General features: G+C 44.3%; 1 non-coding gene across 1 annotated transcript; it reads right to left on the bottom strand.

Moving 5' to 3' along the window:
* Window positions 1-13,399: 13,399 nt before the first annotated feature.
* On the bottom strand, window positions 13,400-13,531 carry LOC130040538 (small nucleolar RNA SNORA9). The gene has a single exon (XR_008795018.1). It is a non-coding gene; the product is annotated as a small nucleolar RNA SNORA9 (small nucleolar RNA).
* Between the last annotated feature and the right edge of the window lie 5,417 nt (window positions 13,532-18,948).

Here is an 18,948-nt window from a genome sequence, read left to right on the forward strand (position 1 = left end):
CTCGGGGGACCATATGGGATGCTGGGAATTGAACCTTGGTCGGCCACGTGCCAGGCAAATGCCTACTAGCTGTGCTATCGCTCCAACCCCAATGCAGTATATTCTAAAGCTCTATTGTGACCTTTATTATCTCTAATTCTGTTATGATCAATTGCACTTAAAAACAACTCATTTATGGAATCTACAAGGGAGATAATATCATGGTACTATCTTGGAATAGTACCTTCTAGTCATAAAAGATGCTGCTTCTGTCTCGAGCAGGCCCAGTAATGTCTCCATTGGAGACATTGTTGTTACTGTGTTTGGCATATCAAATACTCTCGGTAGCTTGCCGGGCTCTCCGAGAGGGGCGGAGGAATCGAACTCTGGTCGGCCATGTTGGCTGCGTGCAAGGCAGACGCCCTACTTGCTGTGCTATCGCTCCAGCCCTGGTCTATTAAAAAGCCAGATAAAAATTATTTGACAATGCAAGGAGATAGAATTCAGATTATATTTTTAAAAAATTATTTTATTTTTGTAAAGTTGTTCACAATAATTAGTTGCATTCAATATTCTAACACCAATCCCACCACCAATACACCCTGCCCACCACTACTATTTCGAATTTTCCCACCACCACCCAAACCTGCCCCCAAAGCAGGTCCTGAATAATTTATTTTGCATTGCTTGTTGTGAATAATCTGCTAAAAATGATCCAAAGAAGTTTCCTTAGAGGAAAATGTGTGAAGATTGTTGTATCTCACTCTGGACCATTATGCCTTTTTATAAGAGTTTTACTAACATGTTGTTAAAATTGAGCCTTATGTACTAATATTTTTTTTATCAAGATCAGTTTCCTTCTACTTTACATCCCATTAAATGTGGTGTGTTACTCTTGGTACACCAGTGAGGTAGAGTATGAGATGAATTCAATTCTTTCTCTCCCCTTTTGAGGACAGCTTGCTAACCTTGCCTGAATATCTCTGAATTGTCTTTATTTATTTATTTAAATTTTATTTCTATAAAGTTGTTTACAATAATTCATTATATTTAATATTCAAACGCCAATCCCACTATTGTGCACCTTCCCACCACCATAAGAGGAAAGTGTGTGAAGATTGTTGTTTTCATACTGGAACCATTGAAGCCTTTGTTTAAGAGATTATAAGCATGTATGTGCTTATAATGGCCATGTGCTCCAGGATTTTCTGTGTTACTCTCTTCCAGGAGCTTTATTTCATAGTCTCTGGATCTTGGCCGTTGATGAGATTATATGGCACCAGGGGTAGTTTGTGGGTGTGACTGCCAAGCTACTGGTAAACTGGGGAGCTGGGGGGAGGAAGTACAATCCCGTTCTGAGCAAACTTGGAGATCTTAGTCACACGTCCCACATACCTGGGTTCCTCTGCAGGTACCATCATAGGTGAGGCTTCTCTGAGCTTGTAGAGAGCGGACTTGATCATGGCTGTGGCTGGGTTATGCAGGTTTTTGGCTGCCAGGGTTCTGCTTGAGGCAGAGAGGGAAACTCAACTCACCTCCCTCCGAGGTGCCCCAGTGAAGACAGCCTGGCAATGGGTCAGGACATCTCTCTGAATCACCTTTAAAGGAACAAAACCACTTAGGATTCTTCTGGCAATAGAGAAAGACATGTGAACTTGTTGTGATGATTAAAAAGACTTGAAATTCTATGAAGAAAATATACGTACAACAATATTGGGTCCAGCAATATTATACATTGTGTCGTTCAATGTGAAACGATGATTTCTGAGATTTTATTCTTTCAACAGGAGATCATCTATAAAGGTGGGTCCTCATCAGGCAGGAATGCCTTGCCCAGTGCGTTCTCTTACCCATCCTTGGGTGTTTTCCACATCCAATAGGGAGTAGGCCAGGGGGACGGGATGCAGGGAAGTTCCCGCTAGTCAATCTGACTGCATGACAGTCCTCGTTTTCTAATTAAAGATCTGGCAGAAATGCTAAAATAAGAATTGGCAGTTATGTGTGAGATTTAACTCCTTGTGCTTCCTCATGCCTGTCTCTAAAGTGTTCTGACAGATGCCAGTATGTGCAAGAAGAAAAGTTGGGAGGCTAGGACAGAGAGTGTGGGAGGTGCGCAGGCTTTGCCTGGCTGCCTTTGGCCCTGGCGCTATCATTCGCTAGATGTGGGCTGCTTGCATCCTCACCCCGTTGAGATGGAGGAAAGAAAACCTACCCCAGGTGATGTGTGAGGGTTCGAATGACAGCTCAGTGATACTCTTGGTTTGGCATCAACACACAGAGAGTTAGGAGCGGATAAAAGCCATAACCCCTACTTTCAGAGGCAGAAAAGAAGAGAACAGTATGAATTCCCTTCTGCAGTGCTTAAGGAAAGTATCTACACTAGTGTGAAAATGTCCCTGGCAGGATGGTTCTTGCTCTGTGACATCAAAAGAATTATGTGATATGACCAGAGAGATGGTACAGCTTGTAGGGTACTTGCCTTGAGCGACCAGTCTGGCTTTAGTCCTTTGTACCCTATATGGTCTCCAATCCCCGCCAGGAGTGATCTCTGAGTGAAGAGTCAGGAGTAAGTCCTGACTCTACACAGGAATAGGAAGAAAGAAAGAGAGGAAGAAAGGAAGGAAGAGAGAAAGGAAGGAAGGAAGGAAGGAAGGAAGGAAGGAAGGAAGGAAGGAAGGAAAGAAGGAAGGGGAAGGAGGAAAGGAGGGAGTGAGTGAGGAAGGAAGGGAAGAAGGAAAAAATTAAAAGAAAGGAAAAGAAAAAAAATTATGTGACAGAGCTGGTCTTAGGGAAATCAGAATTCTTTCTTTACGTCAATGGCATACAGACAGCTGAGTCGAAGTAGCCAGTGGCCAGAAGGCAGTAAGGTAGGTCTCTCAAAAAGGTGTGTCTGAAGTGACTTTTATGGCTTCCTGTGTCCTGGTGTTCTGAACTTATAAGATAAGTTGGGGAGAACCAGCTTAGGTTGGTCACATAGAACCTTAAGATAGGAAAGTCTCTGGTTTCCCACCCTCAGCTGCCACCTGACTAACACAAGCCTGAAGACACATGTGGCTAAAGTTAGGTTTGGTACTGACACTTGATAAATAAAGAGGCAATAAAAGTATGTTAACAGTAATACCGTAATAAAATGGCAATAACACAAACATCTCAGCTTACTGCATCTTTTAGGTGAAAATCTGGGTTAATTTCACTGTCACTGTCACTGTCCTCCCATTGTTCATTGATTTGCTCAAGAAGGCCCAGTAACATCTTCATTGTGACAATTGTTACTGCGTTTGGCATATTGAATACGTCATGGTAGCTTGCCAGGCTTTGCCATGCGGGCGAGATACTCTCAGTGGCTTGCTGGGTTCTCTGAGAGGGGCAGAGGAATCGAACTCAGGTCAGCCATGTTGGCTGCATGCAAGGCAAACGCCCTACCTGCTGTGCTATCGCTCCAGCCCCTGGGTTAATTTATTTTTTTATTTTTATTTTAATTTTTTGCTTTTTGGGTCATACCTGGCGATGCACAGGGGTTACTCCTGGTTCTGTACTCAAGAATCACCCCTGGCGGTGCTCAGGGGACCATATGGGATGCTGGGAATTGAACCTGGGTCAGCCGCATGCAAAGCAAACACCCTACCTGCTGTGCTATTGCTCCAGCCCCGATCTGGGTTAATTTAGCATTTGGTTCCTAATGCTAGAATAGAGTCACAGCTTCAAGCGCTGCTGTGCATCTAATCCTGTCCACCCCAACAGGCAACATTCCAGTGCCCTGATGCCAACTACAGTCCATGATCACATCAACTCCCTAATTGGTCACGACTCCAAGAGTGATTTTTGTCGTGTTTCAACTATTTATATTACACATATAGGAGAATCCTTCCAGTCTCTACCCTTTATTTCCCAGGTCAGCTCATTCAGCATCATCACCTCAAGTTCCATCCAGAATGTTACATGCATTGACAGATGATGTTCTGGATAGGTGAGCAGTATCCCACTGAGTATATATTACACAGCTACTTTACCTAGCAACCTCTGGATGGGCATTAGGGTGGCATTTTCAAGTATTGACTGTTGTGAGTAATGTTGCTATAATATGAGGTAGATGCTTTGTATTTTTATAATAGATTTATTAATAAATGATTGCCTTCAAGGGCATAGTAGTGTGCCAGATTGACATCCAGAAGCCAGATTTCAATTGCCAGTTCAGATGGAGCTTTTTGCTTTCAATGTGATCAGGAGTAATTCCTGGCAGGGCCCAGGGGACCGTACCGGGGTACCTGGGATAGAGCCTGGGTTGGCTAGATGCAAGGCAGGCAAACACCTTACCTGCTGCATTTTCTCTCTGATAATATATTAAGCTCTCCAAGCTTTCTGACTCTCCATACAGCAATTATCACAGGACAGAAAATATAAACAGCAGTATTAGCAATAAACCTTTTGTAGCATTAACATAAACATTAATAAACAGTCATTTAAAGTGCTTTGGAGAATCATTCCATACAATAACAGAGCATTTACCATTATCTCTAGGGGAAAACACTTCAGATGTCTGAGATTACTAAGGAAACAGTCCCCAGCAATATTAACACCAGCTGATTATAGAGTGACACTTGATGCAGGCCTTCTGAGAGGTTACATTTTGTTTTATTTTAGTTTGGGGGCCACACTCAGTAGTGGTCAAGACTTAATGCTTGGCTCTGCACTCAAGGATCACTCCTGGCAGACTTGGCAGACCATATAGGGTGCTGGGGATTGAACCCAAATCAGCTGCATGCAAAGCTACCTACCTCCTGTACTATTGCTCTGGCCCTGGGGAAAAGGAACTGATTTTAAAGTGTGTTCATTTGTGGTGTTCTATGGTTAACTGCTGGGAATCAACTTCCTTTTGCTCATTGAAACTGGGATATTGTTCTTAGCTTTAGCCCTAGGTCAGTATGAAAACCTGCTTTAGTGATACTGTTAAACCCAGCGAGATCTCCCTAGAGGAATCACACTAAGCTAAGTTTTGATGCAATAAGCAAAGGGTCTTTATTGGATAGCTTGGCTAGTTTGAGCTTGGGCCCTCATCCAACTCACTGACACAGTGGCAGCCTTCTCAGAACGAGTGGTCCCGAGTCTCAAAAATGAGGGGCTTTTATACCATAACATTACATAACAGGGACTTTCCATGACTACCCTTTTGGCTGCAGTCTGAGGGGCTTTCCACTACTTGTACTTAGCTGATTGGTTATAAGTCGGATTTACATAAAGGTTGCATAAGAGTTACATAAGGGTTGTACAGGGGGGCTTCCCTACCTGAGTCTGATTGGTACCCTTTATTTGACCTCACCATGGCTATCTCACTTTGGGGAAATCATGTCTCAAGTCCAGCTATCTGTACTCAATTCCAGGAATTCTGGAACTGAAACCTAGGCCTAGCTTTTTTTTTTCTTTTGGGGTCACACCTGGCGATGCACAGGGGTTACTCCTGGCTCATGTACTCAGTAATTACTCCTGACGATGCTCGGGGGACCATTTGGGATGCTGGGAATCGAACCCGGGTTCACCATGTGCAAGGCAAATGCCCAACCCGCTGTGCTATCGCTCCAGCCCCAGGCCTAGCTTCTTTTGGTTTCTTCCTGAGCCTGTCATGGCACTGCCTTTGCTTCTTTATCTCTCAATACTTTGCTATTTGAGGGCAAATTTTTCTGCTTTCTCACTGAGCTGTGTTTCTGTGGCCCAGTTCTAGAGAGGAGCACCGGGGTGGGCAGCTGGGGGGACATGAGCCAAGCAGATCTGAATTGCTAATGGGCTGCATTACCTTGGAGCTGTGTGGTCGCAGGAACACCTCTGAGCTTCGCTCTGCCTGTTTCTTCAACTTCAAAATAGAGATGGTTTGGGGGCCGGAGCCATAGTACAGCAGGGAGGGTGTTTGTCTTGCCCAAAGCCGACCCAGGTTGGATTCCTGGCATCCCATATGGTCCCTTGAGCACCACCAGGACTGATTCCTGAGTGCAGAACTAGGAATAACCTCTGAACATATCCAGGTGTGACCCAAAAAGCAAAAAAAAAAAAAAAAAAAAAACCCAAAAACGAAGAAATAAACAAAAAAAACAATCCCCCAAGGCAAAATAGAGATGCTAGAACACCTTGTAGAATTTAAGAAAGATTAAAGTTTCAGATATATGAAGAGATAAAACAGATGGCATATAATGAACCTTCATGCATATTTGGGAGTACACAGAAAAGTCACTCATAAATATTGTTCATGACTCTTTTTAAAAATCAAAAGATAAATCATGCTAATGCTAACCCACCCACATTATGAATGATTACTTTAGATTCAGGATTAGATTTGAAACATCTTTCAAAACATACGCAGGGCAGAAAAATTAACGCTCCTGAGTGTTCAGAGTCTTGCGTTTTCTATTTCCGGACTTCTGGTACGAAAACTAGAATGTGGTAATTTTATATGCTCCCCTTTCCTCATTTTATTTACTTTTAATGAATAAATAAACCCACAGCATTGCCTATTGTATTGGTAATTAAAGCTGCAGGGGGGTGCAGTCATAAAAATGAAGCATTAACTATAGTTATCAGAGGGAAGCCAGAACCTAGAGACTGGTAGGGTGAAGCTTGGTTTCTGGTGTTGCGGTGGGGGGGTATTAAACAGTTGTTTCTCTTGGTGCTTATTCAACTCGAAACTGCTGGACCTTAACCAAAAAGGAGTCATTGCAGAGCTATCTTACCCCTTTGCCAAGCCAAAACTGGAAAAATTATCGAGGGCAGAATGCCTTAGATAGTCTCTGGAGAACATTAATATTTTTTAATTACCTAACTAGGAAACTTGTGCCTCTGGAGAGTTCTTAGGAAGCACTAGAGGGAGTCGATATAAGCAGCAGCCCCTAGTGGCAAATGCCTCTCCTGTGTGACTTGTTCTGTTCTGATAGTGATACTACTCCACCCCGGTCTGCCCTCTCTCCTCCCTCCATCCCTCCCTCCGTCCCTCCCTCCAATCCTCCCTCCAATCCTCCCTCCCTCCCTCCCTCCCTCCCTCCCTTCCTTCCTTCCTTCCTTCCTTCCTTCCTTCCTTCCTTCCTTCCTTCCTTCCTTCCTTCCTTCCCCATCCCTCCTTTCATTTCTTTAATTCATTCCCACCCTCCTCCCTTTCTCCTTCACTCTTTCCTTCTTTCCCTCCCTTCCTATCTCTCCTATCTTCCCCCTCCCTCCCTCCCTCCCTTCCTTCCTTCCTTCCTTCCTTCCTTCCTTCCTTCCTTCCTTCCTTCCCCATCCCTCCTTTCATTTCTTTAATTCATTCCCACCCTCCTCCCTTTCTCCTTCACTCTTTCCTTCTTTCCCTCCCTTCCTATCTCTCCTATCTTTCCCTCCCTCCCTCCCTCCCTTCCTTCCTTCCTTCCTTCCTTCCTTCCTTCCTTCCTTCCTTCCTTCCCCATCCCTCCTTTCATTTCTTTAATTCATTCCCACCATCCTCCCTTTCTCCTTCACTCTTTCCTTCTTTCCCTCCCTTCCTATCTCTCCTATCTTTCCCTCTCCCTCCCTCCCTCCCTCCCTCCCTCCCTCCTTCCTTCCTTCCTTCCTTCCTTCCTTCCTTCCTTCCTTCCCCATCCCTCCTTTCATTTCTTTAATTCATTCCCACCCTCCTCCCTTTCTCCTTCACTCTTTCCTTCTTTCCCTCCCTTCCTATCTCTCCTATCTTTCCCTCCCTCCCTCCCTCCCTTCCTTCCTTCCTTCCTTCCTTCCTTCCTTCCTTCCTTCCTTCCTTCCTTCCTTCCTTCCTTCCTCCCCCCTTTACTTGGAAAACTGAGTTTTACTATCAAAGATCGAACTCGGAATCGAACTCGGGTCGGTTCGATTCCTCTGCCCCTCTCGGAGAGCCCGGCAAGCTACCGAGAGTATTGAATATGCCAGACACAGTAACAACAAAGTCTCCAATGGAGACGTTACTGGGCCCGCTCGAGCAAATCGACGATCAACGGGAGGGCCTTTACCTTTACCTTACTATCAAAGATTAAGGGCTTATCATCCATCAATATTGTCAATTCCTTTGTTTTGTTTCTTAAGATACTCCAGAGGAGTGAGATTATCTGGTATTTGTTCTCTGACTTCATTTAACATGACACCCTCCTTCCATCCATGTTGCAGCTAGCCGCTAGATCTCTCCTTTTCTTTTTTTTTTTTTGTGTGTGTAGTATTCCACTATGCAAACGGACCATGCCATCTCCTGCCCCTTTCTGCTACAGCTGATCTAGGTAAGTCCCCATTTGTCCTGCTCCCCTTCAGTTTCTTCCCACTTCCACCTACCTTGCACTCTGTGGACAAGAGTTATCTTTGTAAAGGACAATCAGTCTCACTCAAGTTCTGGTAACCCATATCCTACATAGTGAGAGCCAAAATTCTTGAAATCACAGTTAAATCCTTCCACAGTCCAACCTCAATTTATGTTGAAAAAGTGGCTCTTAATTTTCCTATACCCTAGCTCCAATGCATTCATTCCATGCATTTTCAAAGCATCCCAAATCAAGCACCAAAGGAAGCAGGTCACAGGCTCTGCTTGCAGGGATTCTGAAGTCAGGAAAAGGGCTAAATTTGTAAAAGAAGTAAAGGTTACCGAGTAATGTGCTCTTTCATTTTTTACACTAAACACCCAATGAATATTTAACAAGTGTCTACGATGTGCCAGGAATGCACAAGGCCCACGGCAGAGGGAGTGCCTAAGGCTTCCTGGAATCAGCAGAAGCTTCAAAGAGTCCAGGCCTTAACTGAAGCTCAAGCGATGAGTTGCCGGTCTCCAGGTTGGAGAATTTCAGACAAGGCCAGAGGCCACAGCACAGTAAAGGTCTGGTAAGGCACCTACGGTCTTTCTGGAATGCTCTTTGTGGCTGGTTTCAGCATCATTCAGGGCTTGAACTAGAAGAAAAACGCCTTCTTTCCAGTCCACCAGTCCAGAACACAAAACCTCTGGGCCAATTTCACCCTTTCCATCCTCCAAGCTCTGATGGTGACTCATGTCTTCGGAGAGTGGCCTTTCTTGTTCTTTGAAACGTCACTACCAATGCTGTGTGCTTTTTCTTCCTAACACAAATGATTGTAAAGAAATCGTCACTTCGGTGATGACAGAACACCTGTCTTCCTTTTCCTTTTGCACTTTTTGTTTTGGGGCCACAGCTGGTGGTACTCAGTGCTTACTCCTGGCTCTCCAGGAATCACTCCTGGTGGTCTCAGGGGCCCATATTGGGTACCGGGGATCGAACCTGGGTTGACCATATGCAGGGCAAGCACCTGACACACTGCTGTATATCTCCAGCATCTCCTTTCACACTTTAAGTATGGAAAGAGAAGGGGAAGCACATGTCTGAGGCCCAGTTGTGTCCTGGTACCAACCAGGTACACAACTGCCTGTAGCTAATGGCCTCCAAGGAGCAGTTTGAGTGAGTAATTAAATGCACATAGGGACATTTTGCTTTTTCTCGAGTGTGACCACGTTGCTCTTAAATGCTGTGTAAAACACCAGCATTCTGGATGAATATTCTAGTTCCATTGAGATTGTACTGCATCTTATCTGATGGCCATCATGTATTACTTTGGACTCTTCCGTACACACACACACACACACACACCCTTTCCACTCATTTTTATACTTGCATTTAAAAATGGATACTTACATATCCTGAGAATCATAGGTTCGGAAATCCTATTCCAGTTGAATCTTGAATATCACTTCAGCAATGTAAGGGCTGAGGAAACCCTGAGGAAAAAAAAATATGGCTGTTAAGCTAGGGGCATGCATTGCAACTGAAGGCTGTCACACAGCATCCTGTTTCAGGAAATCAGAGCAGGCTTCCTCTTTTTCTCTTCCCCCCCCCCCCCCCTTTTTGGGTCACATCCAGTGATGCACAGGGGTTGCTCCTGGCTCTGCACTCAGGAATTGTTCCTGACGGTGCTCAGGGGACCATATGGGATGCTGGGAATGGAGCCTGGGTCAGCCATGTGCAAGGCAAATGCCCTACCCGCTGTGCTATCGCTCCAGCCCCACAGGCTTCCTCTTAAGGAAGACACTAGAGATATTTTCTCTCTCACATCAGGAGCCACTGATAAGTGCAAGGAACTTCTTACAGCAGGAAGCCCCAAGTGGACTTGTGGCTCTGGTCTTTTATATCCTGCATGCATTGCCAGCTGAGTGACCTGGCCCCATGTAGAGTCTTCTCAGGATCTCACTGAGAGTAGATCCAGACAATCTGGTCTCTGTACTGATGTCACAGTGATCCTGACAGATCGAGACAGTCCAGGCATTGACACTGTCATGACCTTATGAGGGTGAGGATGATGGAGATTGAGTGACCTTAACCACGTGTTTACAGAGATGCTGATAAACAGAAATGAAAAAGCCAAGGGCAGGTAAAAACTGGGCTGTACCAAGAGGACCCTCCTAAATTAAAATTATTCAGTGGTCTTGAAAAGAGACCTTGGAAATATGACACACATTCAAGCAGCAAATGGGGCTTATGGGAGTTCCTTGACACTTGAGTTCCAAAGAGATCAGTGTGTGTGTGTGTGTGTGTGTGTGTGTGTGTGTGTGTGTGTGTGTGTATTTTAGGTCTAAAATCCTTCCCAATTCCTTCTCCCCTCGTGGCCACACCCTCCTACTCTTTTATTATTATTATTATTTTATTGAATCATCGTAGATACAAAGCTTTCATGTTTGAGTTTCAGTCATACATTGATCGAATACCCATCCTTCCACCAGTGCACGTTCTCCACCACCAATGTCCCCAGTAAACTCCTCCCCCGCTTTCCAACTCTTTCCCCTGCCTCTATGGCAAACAATTTCCTCCATACCTCTCTCTCTCTACTTTTGGATGTTATAGTTTGAAATACAGATGATGAGAGGTTATCATGTTTCACACCCTACTACTCTGAGCACAGAGTCCGTGGATTCAGATACCTGCTCTATCTGCAGCCCACAGTGATGGAATTTCCTGGATCAGCAAGGGGCAAGGGCCGGCGAGTAGGTGGGCACTCTGTGCCCGTGAAGATCACAGGATTCAGTGCCCGGGGGCACTTGGATCGCCCTGTCCTTTGTGGAGGACTCCTGTGGAGTCCTGGGGATTTTGGTGTTTTCAAAGTTCTGGCCCTCTGCCCTCTGGTGACTTGCCTTAGAAGGATTCTCTTCTGCACAGTAGACAACGTCCCTCTCCCAAATTCTACCTGCTCCTCTGGTTTTGGGTCAGACACCTTCAAAAATGCAGGTGTGTAGATTTCTTAGGAGTCTCCAATGATAAGTCAATGGGAGATGGGTGAGATATTTTATTGGTTTCTGGTTGTCCTTCAATGGTATTTTTGTCTTGTACAGTTTATTCTTTTAATTATTTAAATAAAAAAAATTGAACACCATGAGATACACAGTGACAAAATTGTTCATGATTGGGGTTTCAATCATACAGTGTTCCATCACCCGTCCCTTCACCAGTGTACTTTTCCAAACACTAGTATCCCCAGTTTCCCTCCTGCCACCATCCCTCCAGCTTGACTCTATGGCAGGCACTTCTCTTCTTTCTCTGTCTCTGTCTCTCTCTTTCTCTCTGTTTCTCTGTCTGTCTCTCTCTCTCTCTCTTTCCTTTTGGGCATATGGTTTGCAATATAGGTACTGAAAGGTTATCATGTTTGTCCCTGTACCTACTTTCAGCACTCAGTTCTTGTCCAGAGTGATCATTTACACTTATCTTTGTCACAGTGGTCCCCTCTCCATCCTAACTGCCCTCCCCCTGAATCATTTGAGACAGGCTTCCAACCATGGACTATTCCTCCTGACCCTTGTTTCTACTGTCTTTGGGTACTAGTCTCATATTATGGTGTTGTTTGATTTTTTGTTTGGCTTTTTGTGTGACACTCAGCAATACCCAGGTGACTCCTGGCTCTGCACTCAGGAATTACTCCTGGAGGTGCTCTAGGGACCATTGGAGTGCTGGGGATTGAACCTGGGTCAGCTGAATGCAGAGAAAAGACCCAACCTGCTGCACTATTGGTCTGGCCCTAAACTTAGTTTGTTTGCTTGTTTTTTGTTTTTGCTTTTCTTTTTGGGTCACACCAGTGATGAACAGGGGTTACTCCTGTCTCATGCACTCAGGAATTACTCCTGGCAGTGCTCGGAGGAGGACTGGGAATCAAACTCGGGTCAGCTATGTGCAAGGCAAATGCCTACCCGCTGTGCTATAGCTCCAAGCCCTGTGTGTGTTTTTTTTTTAACCCCACAAATGAGTCCAATCATACTATGTCTGTCTTTCTCCCTCTGACTCATTTCACTCAGCATGATACTCTCCATTTCCATCCATTTATATGCAAATTTCATTTTTCAATATAGTTTATTTTTATATTTTTGGTTTGGGGGCCACACCCAGCGGTGTTCTGGGCTTATCCTGGCTCTGTGCTTAGGAATCACTCCTGATGGGGCTGATAATAAAACTGGAATCAACCACATGCAAGGCAAACACCTAATCCCTTATTCTGGCTCTCAAGAATGTTCTTAAAAAACAATCCACAGTTGTCTCTAGGGTTTTTTCTGGGGATCTCTAATACCCAAGTGGCACTTTTTGATATAGGAAGCAAATTTAGTGATCAGATGGTCTCAATGATGGTAAGAGACATCTCAATTTTAACGAAATGAAAACATAAAAATATGTGTATCAGTGATTGGTGAAATAAGAAAAAAAATATTGACACAGTTACTTCAAAGTTCTTAAGTTTTTTTTGTTTTTGCTTTTTGGGGCACACCCAGCGATGCACAGGGGTTACTCCTGGCTCTGCACTCATGAATTACTCCTGGCGATGCTTGGGGGACCATATGGGATGCCGGGAATCAACCCCAGGTTGGCCGCTTGCAAGGCAAACGCCCTACCTGCTGTACTATCACTCTGGCCCAAAGTCCTTAATTTGTTAAAACCCATTCTAACTTACTTCCCTCTTTTCACTATTACATAGTAGGTAAATATTATTTAACCTGGAAGTTCACATCTACTAAGTACTCTCATTATTTTTTTTTCATGGTGCTGGAGGTCAAAACCAGGGCCTCACATGTGCAAGACAAGAGTTCTACTGCTGATTTTCATTCCCAGCTCAAGACATTTTTTCCTCATATTCAACCTGATTATTTGTACAATGATAATCAGAGGTCACCTAAAAGATTGCAGAAGTAATCATAAAATTATTAAAGTTCACTAATGATTTAAATATAATCAACTGTAAAAAGAACGTCTTAAAATTTGATTACTTAAATATAAAAGGAGCATGTTAAAATTACTTACACTGCAATATTTCTGTCACTACAGAACTAACTAGTTACTAAAGTGATGAGTCATTTCATATATTTTTGGCCACTTGAAATTTATTTTTAATATAAAATACACATTAAAGTTTTTCATTTTGTTTATTTTTATTTTCAATCATGAAATTTCTATAACTTTGCTCTGGATGGAGCAGAGCAAGGCCTCAAATCACTTCATAATGTTCTTGCAAACACTGTAGAAATGCACCGAATCACCCTAGACCCAAGCATGCTGGAATCTCGCAGAAGTTTACCGTTTTAAAGCATAAAATTGCCCTTACGGCTTTATATAAACACTTTTTTAAGAAAAAATTATTTTGGGCTGGAGCGATAGTACAGTGGGTAGGGCGTTTTCTCTGCATGCAGCCAACCCAGGTTCGATTCCCAGCATGCCAGATCATCCCCCGAGCACCACCAGGGATAATTCCTGAGTGCAAAGCCAGGACTAACCCCTGTGCATTGCTGGGTGTGACCCCCCCCCCAAAAAAGAAAGAAAGACATTTGTAAAATATGAAAAGTAAAATAGACCCTTACAAAGCTGTTCATGATTAGTTTCAGTGATACAGTGTTCCAGTACTCATTTCTCCACCAGTATACATTTTCCAGCACCAGTATAAACACGAGGGTTTACAAAGTTGTTCATGATGATATTTTACAGGCATTCAATATTCCAACACTGGTCCCACCACCATTGTATCTTCACTCCACCATTGTCTCCAGTTTTCCCAGCCACCCCTTGAGGTTGTCCTCATAGCAGGCCCTCAGTATTTTATTTTATATTTCTTGTTATCAATACTTTGCTAACAGAATGATCAAAAAATGTTTGCTTAGGGAAAACTTAAGTGAAAATTCTTGTATCTCACCATGGAACCATTAAGTCCTCGTATGAGATTACTAAGGTTTTGTTACAGGGTAAGCCTTCTGTGTTGTGTTTTGTTAATCGATATAATATTGGATGCCTGGATCCAATTAGATCCCATCCAACCTGGTGTGCTACTACTGGTTTATCAGTGCCGTAGAGTTTCAGATGTCACATGGCCGCAGATTAAAGCATACAGTTCAATGGCTTTAAACAACCATCATCTTTACCGAAGAATGAAACTTTCGCATCATTTCAAAAGGAAATTCTGAGCTTATTACACAATTTTCTCCCTCTCTCCCCTGTTCCCAACCCTTAACAACCCTCAACCTGGCTTCTGTCTCCATGGCGTTTCTTATTCTGGATATTTCCTATCAACAAGATTATAGAACATGTGATTTTTTTGGGGTGTGTTTGACATTTTTCCATTGAGCTTAATGTTTTTGAGGTTCACGCATGTTGCAGTGTTTTATTTTTTTTGAAATTTCCATCATTGTATAAATATACTTCATCAATCAGTTACTAGGCTTTTGAGCTGAAAAAGCACTTGGCTGTTATGAAGAGTGCTGTTAAGAACATTGTCAATTTCTTCACATGCATACCTAAAAGGGGAGTTGTTCGATTACTTAGTAGTCACGTTCAATTATTTTTGAGAACCTTCTAAATTGATTTCCTTAGGACTACATTATTTCCCTTTCCCATGAACAATGAATGAAGGGGTCCCTTTACTCTATGTCCTTGTCAATATCATTAAATATATTTTTGAAACCAATGTTTTCTGGGATCGTACAAAAGGATTTATGAGTATTTCCTGGAATCGTACAATAGGATTTCTGGACCTTTAAATTTAGTTTTTTAAATTCTCTGCTGGGATGTTTCCAACTGCAATAGAGTCAGCAAATAATTCTTTACTGGTTATTCTGGGAGGTATAAGTTTCTGTCTGAATCACAGCAAGTTAATTCTTTAATTTTTATCGTTTTTTTAAAATTTTACTTTCAAAAAGTTGTTCCCAGTAATTGATTACATTCAATACTTCAACACCAATCCCACCACCATTACACCTTCCCACTACCATTATTTCAAGTTTTCCCATCACCACCCAAGCCTGCCCTAAAGGGGCAGCACTGCACTAGCATCGGAGCACAGTCCTCCCGTTGTTCATTGATTTGCTCGAGCAGGCACCAGTAATGTTTCCATTGTGAGACTTATTAAAGGCAGAGGCTAACTAATTTATTTTGCACTATTTGTTATGAATAGTTTATTTTGTACTATTTATTTTGTTTATTTATTTTGTATTAATTTATTTTGTACTATTTATTATGAATAGTTAGAGTTTAAGTCTTGTGTGCACATATAACATATATGTACATATACATATGGACCTTGTGTCACTGTCACTGTCTTCCCGTTGTTCATCAATTTGCTCGAGCGGGCCCAGTACCGTCTCCATTGTGACAACTGTTACTGTGTTTGGCATATCGAATACGTCACGGGAAGCTTGCCAGGCTTGCTGTGCAGTTGAGGTACTCTCGGTGCCGGGCTCTCCGAGAGGGGCAGAGGAATCGAATTCGGGTTGGCCATGTTGGCTGCCTGCAAGGCAGATGCCCTACCCACTGTGCTATTACTCCAGTCCATGTACATTGTGTAAAGGTAAAAGGTAAAGGCCCTCCCGTTGATCGTCGATTTGCTCGAGCGGGCCCAGTAACGTCTCCATTGGAGACTTTGTTGTTAGTGTGTCTGGCATATCGAATACTCTCGGTAGCTTGCCGGGCTCTCCGAGAGGGGCGGAGGAATCGAACTCGGGTCGGCCATGTTGGCCGCGTGTAAGGCGAACGCCCTACCCGCTGTGCTATCGCTCCATTGTGTATATATTATTATTTTTTTAACCAAGATTGGTGGTCTTCTACCTTGCACCCATCAAATACGATGTGCTGCTCTTGATATATCAGTGGCATAAGGTCCTTTTCCTTGTTCTTTTATAGGGACTGCACATCTCGTTTTCTTGTGGATTTTTATTTTCCTTTTTTCCTTTGGGCAGCACACTAAGCCTGCCTCCCTCCCCACCACTGCCGAGTGATTTCTCTCCAACATCCCAGTCTCACGTGGTTAGCAACTGCCTCAGACAACCCAAGTTAGAAGCTGTCTGGGCTTTACTGTGGCCTGACAAACATTGATTCCCTCTGCTAAATTCCTGCTGCTCCAGGCTAGAGTCCAATTCCTTCCTGTTAATGAAAATCTAGCAGTCTTTCAATCAGGCAAATGTCTTCCCAGAAACCTTGTGATCTAGGGGTGGTTAAATACGTATTTGCTTTCAGAGGCAGAAAGTGGAGGTCCCAGGCCCTATCCTGTTACCCAGACCTTCATTCTTTTTCAGCCCTTTCTACTAAAGTTCTTGCAATGTTTAAGGAACTGAGTTACTTACCTCCTCTCGCATATAACCTGCCAGAATCTCAATTTATAGAGGAGACTACTCTCATTTCTTAGAATCTGATCTTAGACAGGCATCCCAAGTGAAATAATTATGTCACTAAGAGTTTGAAGCATCGCCATGGTGGGCAGTGGTTCTTAGAAACAGAGACTTGGCAGATAAATATATATATATATTTTTTTAATTTATTTATTGAATCACTGTGGGAAAGGTTACAAAGCTTTCAGGTTTATGTCTCAGTCATGCAAATATCAAACACATTTCCCTTTACCAATACTTATTTTTTACCATGAAAAACCCCAATAAAACCCCACCCCCCACCCCTCCCCGTCCCTGTGAGGCAGATGAATTCTAGTTAACACTCTATCTGCTTTGATTAGATTCATTGTTTCAATAAGATTCACCACTATTATTTAGAGTTTACCGCCCCCCCCCCCCCAAATCAGACATGCTGAAAAAGCATTGTGAAGTGATTTGCTTTCTACAGCTGGGTTCAAGAATTAAATGTTGGTTTTGGATTTCTGCTATTTTACCTATTGACCCTGGAAGTATTTCTACTGAAAGTCAGATAGTTAAGAAATTGGTTTCTGTGTTCTGGAGTCCTGGCCGTGCTGGAGAGCCGCTCGCGGGGGGCAACCGGTGGCCTCGGTAGGGCGTGAAGGGCGGACCGAAACGCCCCCCTTCCCCTGAGGTTTTAGTCGCCCCCACACTCCCGGCTCATACCTGCTGTCCACAAGGCTCCCATGTGGCCGCCATCTTTCTTTCCAAAGAGGAGAGGGCGAATGGGGCAACACCCTTTCCCCTCCGGCAGACTTGATGGCCTGGATCAATGCAGAGTCCGTTCACTTTTCTGCTCCAAGCTGCTGGGTTCTGCATTAAGTCCTTGTGCTTCTGGGGCCGTGGCCGTGCTGGAGAGCCGCTCGCGGGGGGCAACTGGTGACCTCGGTAGGGCGTGAAGGACGGACCAGAATGCCCCTCTTCCCATGAGGTTTTAGTCGTCCCCACACCCCCGGCTCATATCTGCTGTCCACAAGGCCCCCATGTGGCCGCCATCTTTCTTTCCAGAGGGAGGAGGGCGGAAGGGAGCAACACCCTTTCCCCTCTGGGCAGAAATGATTGCCTGGATTAACGCATAGTCCTTTCACTTTTCTGCTCCAAGCTGCTGGGTTCTGCATTAAGCCCTTGTGCTTCTGGGGCTGTGGCCGTGCTGGAGAGCCGTTCGTGGGGGGCAACTGGTGACCTCGGTAGGGCGTGAAGGACGGACCGGAACGCCCCCCTTCCCATGAGGTTTTAGTCGCCCCCACACTCCCGGCTCATACCTGCTGTCCACAAGGCTCCCATGTGGCCGCCATCTTTCTTTCCAGAGAGGAGAGGGCGAATGGGGCAACACCCTTTCCCCTCCAGCAGACTTGATGGGCTGGATCAACGCATAGTCCGTTCACTTTTCTGCTCCAAGCTGCTGGGTTCTGCATTAAGTCCTTGTGCTTCTGGGGCCGTGGCCGTGCTGGAGAGCCGCTCGTGAGGGGTGACTGGTGACCTCGGTAGGGCGTGAAGGACGGACTGGAACGCCCCCCTTCCCATGAGGTTTTAGTCGCCCCCACACCCCCGGCTCATACCTGCTGTCCACAAGGCTCCCATGCGGCCGCCATCCTTCTTTCCAGAGAAGAGAGGGCGAATGGGGCAACACCCTTTCCCCTCCGGCAGACTTGATGGCCTGGATTAACGCATAGTCCTTTCACTTTTCTGCTCCAAGCTGCTGGGTTGGCAGATAAATATTTTCCAAACATTTGGGAGAGACCCCAGGACATGAACAGAAAAACCCCTGTGTATAACTATGAGCTGTGTCACGAATCCATCCAAATTCAACAGAATGAAAAATCTTAGACTGAAAGTTGATCCTTTCAATGTAAATGCATTTTTTGCTTAGTGGATTTTGGACATTAGTTTTCTGAATTCTGGGAATTACTAGACATTTAAAGGGGTGAGAACCCCAAAGCTGCAATCCAGTTAAATAAAAAAGCTACTCCAGCCGTACCTTTCTAATAAAAACACTGAATGCCCCGAACAAACATGATGATCTCTTGGTACCTGTATTGCAAACCATAATGCCAAATGCACAAAAGGAGAGAGAAGGCAGAGAGAGAGAGAGAGAGAGAGAGAGAGAGAGAGAGAGAGAGAGAGAGAGAGAGAGAGAAATGCATGCCATAGAGGCAGTGTGTGTGTGTGTGGGGTGGTGGTGGTGGTAGGGGAATCGTGGGAGGAAACTGGGGACATTGGTGGTGAGAAACGTACACTGGTGGAGATAGTGTTGGAACATTGTATGACTGAAACCCAATCATAAATAGTTTTGTAATGGTTTATATCTCATAGTGATT

Source organism: Sorex fumeus, unplaced genomic scaffold (assembly GCF_029834395.1).
Source record: "Sorex fumeus unplaced genomic scaffold, SorFum_2.1 ptg000094l, whole genome shotgun sequence".
Taxonomy (NCBI): Eukaryota; Metazoa; Chordata; class Mammalia; order Eulipotyphla; family Soricidae; genus Sorex; species Sorex fumeus.